We start from the raw sequence: 15,384 nt of genomic DNA, 5'->3' as shown, positions 1-15,384 counted from the left end.
ATAGAAAACTGCTCCGTCATCTTACTCCTGGGCTCAGTATAGTCCAAGCCAGGGGTGCCAAACTCATGTTGTATGTTGGGCCTGATCCGATATCCTGCCACATTCAGCAAAAATATTAAAATAAGATAAACTATATTGGTACTTACATTTAGATTTTATTTTCTGCTACTGTTGCTCCCAATACCTGGCACTTCTTAGCTTGAACCTTTGCATCAACATTTGGAGCAACTGACTGGGCTGAAGCCTGTCTTGGATAAAAACATGAGAACCACTTATCACTACAGAACTTTCTGCCCCAAACACCAACCCAGGAAGTGAATTCCACAGCCTCAATTCTTCTGTGTAAAGAAGTTTCTCCTGCCCTTTGTTCTAAATCTCATACATTTAATCTTATATCTATGACTCCTTGTCTTGACCCCTCAATAACTGAAAACAGTTGGTTTCTATCTCCCCATCCCATCTTTCATCAGTTTAAACATTTCAATCACATCGCCCAGGATATGTGTTGAATATGAGAAGGAGGAATCCTAACACAAAGGGCACAAAGTCAGAATGGGCCAGAGCCGGAGACACCTACCTTTCTTGTCAGGAATGCTCCTGTCTTGTTTGACTTCCTGTACTCCTAATCTGTTCTCCAACTGTAACTGGCTGCCTCAGTGATTATTAGCTATAAAGCACAAGCCCCTAACACTCTGCTGCACACACCTTATAAGCATCATTCACGATGCAGGCTGTTCCAGTTTCTGAGATATTTATGGACCTATTCTGTTTGATTCTGAGAGTCAATTTGAATATTTCTGAGAAAAGGAAGTTTGAAACTCCTGACAGAGAAAACAAAGCGTTTGAAGCTTCCGAGAGATTATTTAAATGAGTAAAGGTTCCTGCAGACATGAAAATACAAGAAAAGAAACACTCTAATGTAAAAGTTATTTACAAAGTGTTAGCTTATACTTTGAGATAAAATCCAATTATTATTTTCCTGCTGAGGAATTCAGTGGTAAATAGATAACTATATATTACAACTGTTAGTTTATTCACTTCTTGTAAAAATAAACTTGCTCAATAATTTTAAAGATTAAAAGGAAGTGGTTAGAATGAGTAACACACTACCACAAGGAGTAGTCGAGGCGACGAGCAAAGGTGCAGTTAAGGGGGGAGGAGGCTCGTGTGGAGCATAAACACCAGCCAAATGGCCTGTTTCTGTTCTGTACATTCTATGTAAGCCTGAAGCTTACAAAAGGGTGGTGGGTGTATGGAATTCGCTGCCTGAATTGGTGGTAGAGGCAGGGACCTTCAACTCTTTTAAAAAGTACCTGGACCTGCACCTAAAGTGCTGTAAGCTGCAGGGCTACGGACCGGGTGCTGGAAGGTGGGATTAGAATGGGCACCTGGTTGTTCTTCGAGCCAGCGCGGACACAATGGGCCGAATGGCCCCCTTCTGTGCTGCATCTATGGTTTCTATGGTATCGTTCATCGAAAATTGGAGGGAGCTGCAATGGAGACTTGAGATTAATTCCAACAGCTAAAGCAATGCTCATTCATTGGCCCTGTCATTGAAAGCTAACCAAGCTCCTTCTGTACTGTAACCATTCTATGATTCTATAAAAAATTTGTCGGGCTATGGGGAAAGGGCAGGGGAGTAGGACTAGCTGGATTGCTCTTGCAGAGAGGTGGCATGGACTCGATGGGCCGAATAGCCTCCTTCTGTAACCAGTCTATGATTCCATCTCTGGGTCCTTCACAATGGGGAGGAAAACTGCAAGAAGAGTGAAAAGAGGAGCCCTTCCTTCCCATGGCAACCTACGTACTTTACTCTGTAACCTTTACTCTTTAAATGAAGTATCTCCCGACCAGCTTTTTTGGATGCCTTTTCCCCCATTCTGAGTAACACAACACCGCCCCACATCGTGCTATTGACACTGCACGATTTAGGGATAGCGGCTAGGGGCTGGGCTTAAAGTGTCGGGGGCTCGGATTGGGGTCGGTGTCGGGGGCTCGGATTGGGGTCGGTGTCGGGGGCTCGGATTAGGGTCGGTGTCGGGGGCTCGGATTAGGGTCGGTGTCGGGGGCTCGGATTAGGGTCGGTGTCGGGGGCTCGGATTAGGGTCGGTGTCGGGGGCTCGGATTAGGGTCGGTGTCGGGGGCTCGGATTAGGGTCGGTGTCGGGGGCTCGGATTAGGGTCGGTGTCGGGGGCTCGGATTAGGGTCGGTGTCGGGGGCTCGGATTAGGGTCGGTGTCGGGGGCTCGGATTGGGGTCGGTGTCGGGGGCTCGGATTAGGGTCGGTGTCGGGGGCTCGGATTAGGGTCGGTGTCGGGGGCTCGGATTGGGGTCGGTGTCGGGGGCTCGGATTAGGGTCGGTGTCGGGGGCTCGGATTAGGGTCAGTGTCAGGAGCTCGGATTGGGGTCGGTGTCGGGGGCTCGGATTGGGGTCGGTGTCAGGGGGCTCGGATTGGGGTCGGTGTCGGGGGCTCGGATTAGGGTCGGTGTCGGGGGCTCGGATTGGGGTCGGTGTCGGGGGCTCGGATTAGGGTCGGTGTCGGGGGCTCGGATTGGGGTCGGTGTCGGGGGCTCGGATTAGGGTCGGTGTCGGGGGCTCGGATTGGGGTCGGTGTCGGGGGCTCGGATTAGGGTCGGTGTCGGGGGCTCGGATTGGGGTCGGGGGCTCGGATTGGGGTCGGTGTCGGGAGCTCGGATTAGGGTCGGTGTCGGGGGCTCGGATTAGGGTCGGTGTCGGGGGCTCGGATTAGGGTCGGTGTCGGGGGCTCGGATTAGGGTCGGTGTCGGGGGCTCGGATTAGGGTCGGTGTCGGGGGCTCGGATTAGGGTCGGTGTCGGGGGCTCGGATTGGGGTCGGTGTCGGGGGCTCGGATTGGGGTCGGTGTCGGGGGCTCGGATTGGGGTCGGTGTCGGAGGCTCGGATTGGGGTCGGTGTCGGGGGCTCGGATTAGGGTCGGTGTCGGGGGCTCGGATTAGGGTCGGTGTCGGAGGCTCGGATTAGGGTCGGTGTCGGGGGCTCGGATTAGGGTCGGTGTCGGGGGCTCGGATTAGGGTCGGTGTCGGGGGCTCGGATTAGGGTCGGTGTCGGGGGCTCGGATTAGGGTCGGTGTCGGGGGCTCGGATTAGGGTCGGTGTCGGGGGCTCGGATTAGGGTCGGTGTCGGCTCGGATTGGGGTCGGTGTCGGGGGCTCGGATTGGGGTCGGTGTCGGGGGCTCGGATTGGGGTCGGTGTCGGGGGCTCGGATTGGGGTCGGGGGCTCGGATTGGGGTCGGTGTCGGGGGCTCGGATTAGGGTCGGTGTCGGGAGCTCGGATTAGGGTCGGTGTCGGGGGCTCGGATTGGGGTCGGTGTCGGGGGCTCGGATTAGGGTCGGTGTCGGGGGCTCGGATTAGGGTCGGTGTCGGGGGCTCGGATTAGGGTCGGTGTCGGGGGCTCGGATTGGGGTCGGTGTCGGGGGCTCGGATTGGGGTCGGTGTCGGGAGCTCGGATTGGGGTCGGTGTCGGGGGCTCGGATTAGGGTCGGTGTCGGGGGCTCGGATTAGGGTCGGTGTCGGAGGCTCGGATTAGGGTCGGTGTCGGGGGCTCGGATTAGGGTCGGTGTCGGGGGCTCGGATTAGGGTCGGTGTCGGGGGCTCGGATTGGGGTCGGTGTCGGGGGCTCGGATTGGGGTCGGTGTCGGGGGCTCGGATTGGGGTCGGTGTCGGGGGCTCGGATTAGGGTCGGTGTCGGGGGCTCGGATTAGGGTCGGTGTCGGGGGCTCGGATTAGGGTCGGTGTCGGGGGCTCGGATTAGGGTCGGTGTCGGGGGCTCGGATTGGGGTCGGTGTCGGGGGCTCGGATTGGGGTCGGTGTCGGGGGCTCGGATTGGGGTCGGTGTCGGGGGCTCGGATTAGGGTCGGTGTCGGGGGCTCGGATTGGGGTCGGTGTCAGGAGCTCGGATTAGGGTCGGTGTTGGAAAATGCTATTGTCAATGCCATTGTCACGAGACACGTCGATTTTCATTTTATGTTTTTTTTATACCTCAAACTTACGAGTCACAGTACAGGCTCATGAATTGTTCATTCAAGGAACCTTCTTCCTGTCCTGAGCCCGATTTCCTCCCTTCTTTCACTTCTATACATTTCTCACAGAAAAAGACATCAGGGTCATGTGACTTTGGGATTTTGACACAAGAGCAGGTGATCCAGGCGTTGCGCTGGTTACATCCAATCATTGGACTGCCTGCAAAGGGCTTCTGACAGTAACATGTCACCAGGCTCCAGCAGCCGCCATCTGATTCCACCGTCAGTTCTTCATCCATTACCCGCCTTTGGCCCTCACTAAAGCTGGTTTCACCCCCATGTCTATTCCCCTCACTGAGGCTCTCTGATTCCTATTTTATAGTCTCAGTATAATGGTCACTGGATTTAGTCTCCTCTTTAAATAAACCAGTAAGTGAGAAACTGTTGCCCCAGTGTCATCAACTATAATCAAATAAAAGTGCCCCTTAACGGTCACAGAAGGCCTCATGCGTACCAGCGGACACCGCTTGGTCCTTTTCCAGGGCCAACCGGGCACCCCCCCCTACAATGGGCTGCATCCAGTCTGGACCAGTGGATGGCCACCTTGGCCAGGTCCAGGAGGAGACCCACCAGGAGATTTGGTGTCTCGGTGTAAGGGGTCTCTAGCTTTGGTCTCACTACCTCTCCTCCCACTCCACTTCACTCACCAACTTTTGACCTTTTTCTCAGCTCTTTTTTCCCTCAGCCTTTCAGCCTTCGCATTTTGCTCCTCTTTCTAATGTGGGTGAAACGAGACCTCTCCCCTTCGAGCCCCCTCTGCTGTTCCATTTCCTTGCTCAACTGATTGCTCTATTATATAACTTAAAGCGGTGTTTAACTGCAGGACAGAGGAGCACGAGGCCCCGCTGCAGGGTGAGTGAAGGTGACTGAAGGATGGGCATGAGCTGAGCATCAAACCAAGCCACCGAGAGTGGTGGCACTCAGTGCCAGTCATGTTGGTGAGAGTGGGCAAAGTGCCAGTACTGGGGTTTAGCACGATCATAGATCGATCGACTTTTGTTAGTTATGGGTATGAAGGAATATAGATCAAAGGCGAATAAATGGAGTCAAGGTGCAGATCAGCATAATTTAATGAAATGGCGGAACAGGCTCGAGGAGCTGAATGGCCTCCTCCAGTTCCTATGTTACATGGGATTATCGCTCAGCCAATGTCAAGCGATTACTGTGAGTTATGGCAGAGCAGCGTTGGAAAGGATCTTTGTGTCGCCTCCAGGGCACAGTATCTGGAAACGGTCCCCTGGATTTTTGTCAACAGTTATGTTTTCTCAAGCAGTTGAACAAACAAGATGTTTTTCCTACCAGTCACTGCATTTCTAGCTGCAGAAGGGGCAGGAACGTCATTCATAACATGTAAAGTTAACAGAGCCGCAGAAATTCCATAAAGCCCACTCGACTGCCACAAATGGAAATTAAGTGGTGTGCAACTGACGAAAGAAAGCAGAACAAGCCTGAGCGTGTGCTGTCATCATCGACCTATTGAGTGAGACCGCTCCTCTCTCAGGGAGAACAATGCAACACATGTATTTCCAACAACTCTAAACTGGAGTTTGCAATTGGGAAATTTACCCTCTTTGCTATAATAGCTCTGCTCATAAGTGTTTAACCTGTTTCCTGAAAGTATTTAGTGATAACAGACACAGAATGTCCGATGTACATTTGAATAGCATTAATTACATTGTGTCAGCCAGCAACCCAATTGGGAAAAGTAATTGATCCCCTCTAGTGACGGTTTGTGGCCTTCCTGAGGACCTGAGTAGAACTCACTCTAGTTTCCACATCGTTCACCTGAGGAAGGAGGTAGCCTCCGAAAGCTTGTGAATTTAAAATAAAATTGCTGGACTATAACTTGGTGTTGTAAAATTGTTTACAATTAGTTTCCCTGAGGCCTTGTAAGGGCAGAATGGGCAGACACAGCTCTTGGTGTAAAAGCTCCACACATGTCCTGACACCCCGCCAACATTTATAGAGACACTTTGGTGAATCCTGCCAAGACTGGATTCGGCCCCAAACTCCTGCCCCCCCCGCCCCCCCCACCCCATCTCAGAAACCTTCTTTTCCACCTCCCCTGAACCTGGGAGTGTTGAGGCCTTTTTGTGTTTTGGGTCCTTCGCTCCATTTACTGTGACTGGAACTTTTGTCTACTCTTCCTTTCTGAAAGCTGGTGAAAAATCTGATCACCTGCTACAGTTTTACCCTGAGAACAGAATGTACAGAGCAAAGTGCTCCTAGATCTATCTGATAAGGAAGGACAGGCTGGGCAGGCACCACAGGAGACTGATAGCCCCCACACACCATTCCCAAACATACAGACCAAGGTGCTCCGAGCTCAACCTGACCCCGAACCAGTGCTTGAAGAGGTCGCATTTCACAAGGGAAGCCATCACTGAGTTGTGCCACAAGCTGGAAGCTGACCTCAAGCCTCCAGTGCAGGCCCTGCACTGCCAGTAACCCGCAATCCTGTTTCTTCCAACAATCTCAGAGTGGGTACAGGAAAGATTTACGAGAATGATTCCAGGGATGAGGGACTTTAGTTATGTGAACAGACTGGAGAAGCTGGGGTTGTTCCCCTTGGAACAGAGAAGGTTGCGAGGAGATTTGATAGAGGTGTTCAAAATCATGAGGGATGTAAATTGTAAACAATTTTACAACACCAAGTTATAGTCCAACAATTTTATTTGAAATTCACAAGCTTTCGGAGGCTTCCTCCTTCCTCAGGTGAATGTTGTGGAAATGAAATCCTCAAACCCTTCGCATTTATAAATCACAGAACAATACCTGTGATTACAGACAGTCTTTCCAACTGCCCGTTGCCACGGCAATCACAGTGTGCAGACAGAGAGGTGTTACCTAAAAGGCCACCGAATATACAAACCACCAAAAAAAAACAGAGAGAGAGGCAGAAACATAGAAAAGACAGCAAATGACCCGTTATATTAAAAACAGATAACATTTGTTCGCTGGTGGGGTTACGTGTAGCGTGACATGAACCCAAGATCCCGGTTGAGGCCGTCCTCATGGGTGCGGAACTTGGCTATCAATTTCTGCTCGACGATTTTGCGTTGTCGTGTGTCTCGAAGGCCGCCTTGGAGTACGCTTACCCGAAGGTCGGTGGCTGAATGTCCATGACTGCTGAAGTGTTCCCCAACTGGGAGGGAACCCTCCTGTCTGGCGATTGTTGCGCGGTGTCCGTTCATCCGTTGTCGCAGCGTCTGCATGGTCTCGCCAATGTACCATGCTCTGGTGCATCCTTTCCTGCAACGTATGAGGTAGACAACGTTGGCCGAGTCACAGGAGTATGAACCATGTACCTGGTGGGTGGTGTCCTGTCGTGTGATGGTGGTATCTGTGTCGATGATCTGGCATGTCTTGCAGAGGTTACCGTGGCAGGGTTGTGTGGTGTCGTGGACGCTGTTCTCCTGAAAGCTGGGTAATTTGCTGCGAACGATGGTCTGTTTGAGGTTGGGTGGCTGTTTGAAGGCGAGTAGTGGAGGTGTGGGGATGGCCATAGCGAGGTGTTCGTCGTCATTGATGACATGTTGAAGGCTGCGGAGAACATGGCGTAGTTTCTCCGCTCCGGGGAAGTGCTGGACGACGAAGGGTACTCTGTTGGTTGCGTCCCGTGTTAGTCTTCTGAGGAGGTCTATGCGATTTTTCGCTGTGGCCCGTCGGAACTGTCGATCGATGAGTCGAGCGTCATATCCCGTTCTTACTAGGGCGTCTTTCAGCGTCTGTAGGTGTCCATCATGTTCCTCCTCGTCTGAGCAGACCCTGTGTATTCGCAGGGCCTGTCCATAGGGGATGGCCTCTTTGACGTGGTTAGGGTGGAAGCTGGAAAAGTGGAGCATCGTGAGGTTGTCCGTGGGCTTGCGGTAGAGTGAGGTGCTGAGGTGCCCGTCTTTGATGGAGATTTGTGTGTCCAAGAAAGAAACTGATTCTGAGGAGTAGTCCATGGTGAGCTTGATGGTGGGATGGAACTTGTTGATGTTATCGTGTAGTCTCTTTAGTGATTCCTCGCCGTGGGTCCATAGAAAGAAAATGTCGTCGATGTATCTGGTGTATAGTGTTGGTTGGAGGTCCTGTGCAGTGAAGAAGTCCTGCTCGAACTTGTGCATGAAAATGTTGGCGTATTGGGGTGCGAATTTTGTCCCCATAGCTGTTCCGTGTGTTTGGGTAAAGAACTGGTTATCGAAGGTGAAGACATTGTGATCCAGGATGAAGCGGATGAGTTGTCGGATGGCGTCTGGAGATTGGCTGTTGTTGGTGTTGAGTATTGATGCTGTCGCAGCGATGCCGTCATCGTGGGGGATACTGGTGTAGAGTGCCGAGACGTCCATCGTGGTGAGAAGTGTTCCTGGTTCAACTGGTCCGTGGGTACTGAGTTTTTGTAGGAAGTCTGTAGTGTCGCGACAGAAGCTGGGTGTTCCCTGTACGATGGGCTTCAGGATGCCCTCGATGTATCCAGAGAGGTTCTCACACAGGGTTCCGTTGCCTGATACGATGGGACGTCCGGGTGTGTTGGCTTTGTGTATCTTTGGGAGGCAGTAGAAGTCTCCCACGCGGGGAGTACGTGGGATGAGAGCGCGTAGGATGCTTTGAAGGTCTGGATCGAAGGTCTTGATCAGTTTGTTGAGCTGGTGGGTGTGTTCTTTGGTCGGATCTGCGGGTAACCGTCTGTAGTGTTCCTGGTTGTCCAGTTGTCGGTATGCTTCTTTGCAATAGTCCGTTCTGTTCTGTATGACTATGGCTCCTCCTTTGTCCGCTGGTTTGATGACGATGTTGCGGTTGGTCTTGAGAGCGTTGATGGCGTTGCGTTGTGCTCGGGTGACATTCTGGACTGTCTTCTGAGTGCGGCTGATGAATCTGGCATTGACACATTTCCTGACAGCTTGAGCATACATGTCAAGCTGAGGGCAGCGACCCTCCGGAGGAGTCCAGTGTGACTCTTTCCTCTTCGGTTGCTGTACTGCGGATCCCTCTGTCTGCTGTTCCAGATCGTTGATTGTCTCATTGGGTTCGCTGCTGAAATCTTGGGGTTTGTGGAGGTATTCCCGGAGCCTCATTTGGACACAGAGGAATTAATCAGGAGAATGAGGCTCCGGGAATACTTCCACAAACCCCAAGATTTCAGCAGCGAACCCAATGAGACAATCGACGATCTGGAACAGCAGACAGAGGGATCCGCAGTACAGCAACCGAAGAGGAAAGAGTCACACTGGACTCCTCCGGAGGGTCGCTGCCCTCAGCTGGACATGTATGCTCAAGCTGTCAGGAAATGTGTCAATGCCAGATTCATCAGCCGCACTCGGAAGACAGTCCAGAATGTCACCCGAGCACAACGCAACGCCATCAACGCTCTCAAGACCAACCGCAACATCGTCATCAAACCAGCGGACAAAGGAGGAGCCATCGTCATGCAGAACAGAACGGACTATTGCAAAGAAGCATACCGACAACTGGACAACCAGGAACACTACAGACGGTTACCTGCAGATCCGACCAAAGAACACACCCACCAGCTCAACAAACTGATCAAGACCTTCGATCCAGACCTTCAAAGCATCCTACGCACTCTCATCCCACGTACTCCCCGCGTGGGAGACTTCTACTGCCTCCCAAAGATACACAAAGCCAACACACCCGGACGTCCTATCGTATCAGGCAACGGAACCCTGTGTGAGAACCTCTCTGGATACATCGAGGGCATCCTGAAGCCCATCGTACAGGGAACACCCAGCTTCTGTCGCGACACTACAGACTTCCTACAAAAACTCAGTACCCACGAACCAGTTGAACCAGGAACACTTCTCACCACGATGGACGTCTCGGCACTCTACACCAGTATCCCCCACGATGACGGCATCGCTGCGACAGCATCAATACTCAACACCAACAACAGCCAATCTCCAGACGCCATCCTACAACTCATCCGCTTCATCCTGGATCACAATGTCTTCACCTTCGATAAGCAGTTCTTTACCCAAACACACGGAACAGCCATGGGGACAAAATTCGCACCCCAATACGCCAACATTTTCATGCACAAGTTCGAGCAGGACTTCTTCACTGCACAAGACCTCCAACCAACACTATACACCAGATACATCGACGACATTTTCTTTCTATGGACCCACGGCGAGGAATCACTAAAGAGACTACACGATAACATCAACAAGTTCCATCCCACCATCAAGCTCACCATGGACTACTCCTCAGAATCAGTTTCTTTCTTGGACACACGAATCTCCATCAAAGACGGGCACCTCAGCACCTCACTCTACCGCAAGCCCACGGACAACCTCACGATGCTCCACTTTTCCAGCTTCCACCCTAACCACGTCAAAGAGGCCATCCCCTATGGACAGGCCCTGCGAATACACAGGGTCTGCTCAGATGAGGAGGAACGCAATGGACACCTACAGACGCTGAAAGACGCCCTAGTAAGAACGGGATATGACGCTCGACTCATCGATCGACAGTTCCGACGGGCCACAGCGAAAAATCGCATAGACCTCCTCAGAAAACTAACACGGGACACAACCAACAGAGTACCCTTCGTCGTCCAGCACTTCCCCGGAGCGGAGAAACTACGCCATGTTCTCCGCAGCCTTCAGCATGTCATCAATGACGACGAACACCTCGTTATGGCCATCCCCACACCTCCACTACTCGCCTTTAAACAGCCACCCAACCTCAAACAGACCATCGTTCACAGCAAATTACCCAGCCTTCAGGAGAACAGCGTCCACGACACCACACAACCCTGCCACGGTAACCTCTGCAAGACATGCCAGATCATCGACACAGACACCACCATCACACGAGAGGACACCACCCACCAGGTGCATGGTTCATACTCCTGTGACTCGGCCAACGTTGTCTACCTCATACGTTGCAGGAAAGGATGCCCCAGAGCATGGTACATTGGCGAGACCATGCAGACGCAGCGACAACGGATGAACGGACACCGCGCAACAATCGCCAAACAGGAGGGTTCCCTCCCAGTCGGGGAACACTTCAGCAGTCAAGGACGTTCAGCCACCGACCTTCGGGTAAGCATACTCCAAGGCGGCCTTCGAGACACACGACAACGCAAAATCGTCGAGCAGAAATTGATAGCCAAGTTCCGCACCCATGAGGACGGCCTCAAGCGGGATCTTGGGTTCATGTCACGCTACACGTAACCCCACCAGCGAACAAATGTTATCTGTTTTTAATATAACGGGTCATTTGCTGTCTTTTCTATGTTCCTGCCTCTCTCTCTCTGTTTTTTTTTGGTGGTTTGTATATTCGGTGGCCCTGTCGGTAACACCTCTCTGTCTGCACACTGTGATTGCCGTGGCAACGGGCAGTTGGAAAGACTATCTGTAATCACCAGGTATTGTTCTGTGATTTATAAATGCGAAGGGTTCGAGGATTTCATTTCCACAACATTCACCTGAGGAAGGAGGAAGCCTCCGAAAGCTTGTGAATTTCAAATAAAATTGTTGGACTATAACTTGGTGTTGTAAAATTGTTTACAATTGTCAACCCCAGTCCATCACCGGCATCTCCACATCATGAGGGATGTAGACAGAGTAGATAGAGAGAAACTGTTCCCATTGGCAGATGGGTCGAGAACCAGAGGGCATAGATTTAAGATGATTGGCAAAACAACCAAAGGCGACATGAGGAAAAACTTTTAGGATCTGGAATGCACTGCCCGAGGGGATGGAGGAGGCAGCTTCAATCATGGCCTTCAAAAGAGAACTGTATCAGTACTTGAAGGGAAAAAATTTGCAGGGTTACAGGGAAAGGGCAGGGGAGTGGGACTAGTTGGATTGCTCTTGCAGAGAGCCGGCACGGGCTCGACGGACCGAATGGTCTCCTTCAGTGCTGTAACCATTCTATGATTCTATGATTCTATCAGATTTCTAAGGCCCTTTTTTTAAATTACGGAATTTATGAGCCGCACAAAAAGAATCTTCATTACTATTGATTCAGTGAACGTTTGTGTTTATCGAAGTGAAGGTTGTTCGTGCTGGGCAATGAAAACAATTTACAATTGGTACCTAGTCTTGGCATCAAGTGTCCCCTGGTCAGGGACAGCACGGGTTAGATAGAGGGTGAAACTGCCCTCATATTCTCAGTGTCCCCTGGTCAGGTACAGCACGGGTTAGATAGAGGGTGAAACTGCCCTCATATTCTCAGTGTCCCCTGGTCAGGTACAGCACGGGTTAGACAGAGGGTGAAACTGCCCTCATACTCTCAGTGTCCCCTGGTCAGGTCACATGGAGTTTGGATGTTGTTGGAGCAGGGTTGTTGGGAGCTCTGGGGATGTTTCTTTCACCTCCTGGCTGTACTCTCGTGTTTATCCAACACTCTGGGGACGTTTCTTGTCTCCTTATCACCTGTAAGATGCTGAAATCAGGGCGGTAGTGAGATGAAAATGTAAAAAGAAACTTATTGCTCACTTGCCACTCGAAGCCCACCCAAAGGGATTTTCGAGCGGGCCTCGATTTCGGCGGCCAAAGCAGGCAGGAGCCTCATCACAATATTTAAATCAGGACCCCCGAGGCGATTCTGGTGGGAGAGCGAGTGGCGTGCGCTGTACCTGCTCCTTAAAGGGACTACAGGAGGCCACTCCGCAAACAGCATGGGAAAGGATTTGAAATGATTTCTGTGAATGCTCCTCCTGGCCTCACAAAAATCGTCCCACCCTCTGCCGGTCCCTCTGCAGCCCCCTCACCCTACAGGATTGCATGATCCCATCCCCCTTTGAAGAGATCCCCCCCCTGTCATTGCTCGCTCAGCGCTGGCAACTTGCTGATTTTATTTTAATGAGGCTCGACCGCAAGAATGGATCGGGCCTCCTGCACGTGACATTGGGCGGGCGGTGTGATTTCTCTGCCCAACCTCTGACCCGTCTCTGACCTTCGCCCGACCTCTGCCCTTTTCTACCCGATTCTCGAAATACTTTTGATTTATTGTTTTAGCCGATCAAACCTCAGGCCTGTGGAGGGTGTAGTGGAATCCTCCGTAAATTGCAATATGCAGTTTGCTGCGGATGGGATTGTTCTCAATGCTGATCCACACACTCAGCAGGGGCAGAAACAAGACGATGTAGAGTTTGGACTGTGAGGGGCGGCTACACTTCGAATAACTCTCAGGCTGCTGAACATGAAAATGATGTGGAACAGCTGAAGGCGGAACATATACACGGTCAACACTTGGGAGGGGACACTTTGGACCTATGGTTCCCAAAGCTCTCCTCCACTGCGGTTTTCCTCGTGTTATTTCTGGGTCTGTAGACTAACCGATTTAACATGACCGGACAGATGGTCTGAGAAAGCAGGGCAAAGACCAAGGGAAGTCTAGATTAAACTGCATTTATTTCAATACAAGAAGTCTGATGGGCAAGGCAGATGAACTCAGGGCATGGATGGGTACATGGGACTGGGATGTTATAGCTATTACTGAAACATGGCTAAGGGAGGGGCAGGACTGGCAGCTCAATGTTCCAGGGTACAGATGCTTTTGGAAAGATAGAGCAGGAGGTAAGAGAGGAGGGGGAGTTGCGTTCTTAATTAGGGAGAACATCACGGCAGTAGTGAGAGGGGATATATCCGAGGGTTCACCCACTGAGTCTATATGGGTAGAACTGAAAAATAAGAAGGAAGAGATCACTTTGATAGGATTGTACTACAGACCCCCAAATAGTCAACGGGAAATTGAGGAGCAAATATGTAAGGAGATTACAGACAGCTGCAAGAAAAATAGGGTGGTAATGGTAGGGGACTTTAACTTTCCCAACATTGACTGGGACAGCCATAGCATTAGGGGCTTGGATGGAGAGAAATTTGTTGAGTGTATTCAGGAGGAATTTCTCATTCAGTATGTGGATGGCCCGACTAGAGAGGGGGCAAAACTTGACCTCCTCTTGGGAAATAAGGAAGGGCAGGTGACAGAAGTGTTAGTGAGGGATCACTTTGGGACCAGTGATCATAATTCCATTAGTTTTAAGATAGCTATGGAGAAGGATAGGTCTGGCCCAAAAGTTAAAATTCTAAATTGGGGAAAGGCCAATTTTGATGGTATTAGACAGGAACTTTCAGAAGTTGATTGGGAGAGTCTGTTGGCAGGCAAAGGGACATCTGGTAAGTGGGAGGCTTTCAAAAGTGTGTTAACCAGGGTTCAGGGTAAGCACATTCCCTATAAAGTGAAGGGCAAGGCTGGTAGAAGTAGGGAACCTTGGATGACTCGGGAGATTGAGGCCCGAGTCAAAAAGAAGAAGGAGGCATATGACATGCATAGGCAGCTGGGATCAAGTGGATCCCTTGAAGAGTATAGAGATTGCCGGAGTCGAGTTAAGAGAGAAATCAGGAGGGCATAAAGGGGACATGAGATTGCTTTGGCAGATAAGGCAAAGGAGAATCCAAAGAGCTTCTACAAATACATAAAGGGCAAAAGAGTAACTAGGGAGAGAGTAGGGCCTCTTAAGGATCAACAAGGTCATCTATGTGCGGAACCACAAGAGATGGGTGAGATCCTGAATGAATATTTCACATCGGTATTTACGGTTGGGAAAGGCATGGATGTTAGGGAACTTGGTGAAATAAATAGTGATGTCTTGAGGAGTGTACATATTACAGAGAGGGAGGTGCTGGAAGTCTTAACGCGCATCAAGGTAGATAAATCTCCAGGACCTGATGGAATGTATCCCAGGACGTTATGGGAGGTTAGGGAGGAAATTGCGGGTCCCCTAGCAGAGATATTTGAATCATCCACCGCTACAGGTGAGGTGCCTGAAGATTGGAGGGTAGCAAATGTTGTGCCTTTGTTTAAGAAGGGTGGCAGGGAAAAGCCTGGGAACCAGAGACCGGTGAGCCTGACATCTGTGGTGGGTAAGTTGTTAGAGGGTATTCTGAGAGACAGGATCTACAGGCATTTGGAGAGGCAGGGACTGATTAGGAACAGTCAGCATGGTTTTGTGAGAGGAAAATCATGTCTCACGAATTTGATTGAGTTTTTTGAAGGGGTAACCAAGAAGATAGATGAGGGCTGTGCAGTAGACGTGGTCTATATGGACTTTAGCAAAGCCTTTGACAAGGTACCGCATGATAGGTTGTTACATAAGGTTAAATCTCATGGGATCCAAGGTGAGGTAGCCAATTACGACAGAAGACAGAGGGTGGTTGTAGAGGGTTGTTTTTCAAACTGGAGGCCTGTGACCAGCGGTGTGCCTCAGGGATCGGTGCTGGGTCCGCTGTTATTTATTATTTATATTAATGATTTGGATGAGAAGTTAGTAAGTTTGCAGATGACACCAAGATTGGTGGCATTGTGGACA

The 15,384-nt window shown here is 50.8% G+C and overlaps 1 protein-coding gene and 1 long non-coding RNA gene across 4 annotated transcripts in view; one reads left to right on the top strand and one right to left on the bottom strand.

The window, feature by feature from the left end:
• Positions 1–740, bottom strand: part of LOC137342484 (uncharacterized) — a 58,531-nt gene extending 57,791 nt beyond the window's left edge. The window contains exons 1-2 of the long non-coding RNA XR_010967274.1: positions 578–740; positions 147–248 (exon numbers count right to left, since the gene is read on the bottom strand). This is a non-coding gene — a long non-coding RNA (uncharacterized lncRNA). The remainder of the gene's footprint in view (positions 1–146; positions 249–577) is intronic.
• The window catches only part of LOC137342483 (nuclear GTPase SLIP-GC-like), a 156,444-nt gene that overhangs the window by 10,786 nt on the left and 130,274 nt on the right, over positions 1–15,384 (top strand). The window lies entirely within an intron of this gene.

The sequence above is a fragment of the Heptranchias perlo genome, chromosome 26 (genome assembly GCF_035084215.1).
Source record: "Heptranchias perlo isolate sHepPer1 chromosome 26, sHepPer1.hap1, whole genome shotgun sequence".
NCBI classification, from domain to species: domain Eukaryota; kingdom Metazoa; phylum Chordata; class Chondrichthyes; order Hexanchiformes; family Hexanchidae; genus Heptranchias; species Heptranchias perlo.
Note: the sequence above shows the minus strand (reverse complement) of the source record. Positions and strands in the feature narration are given on the sequence as shown.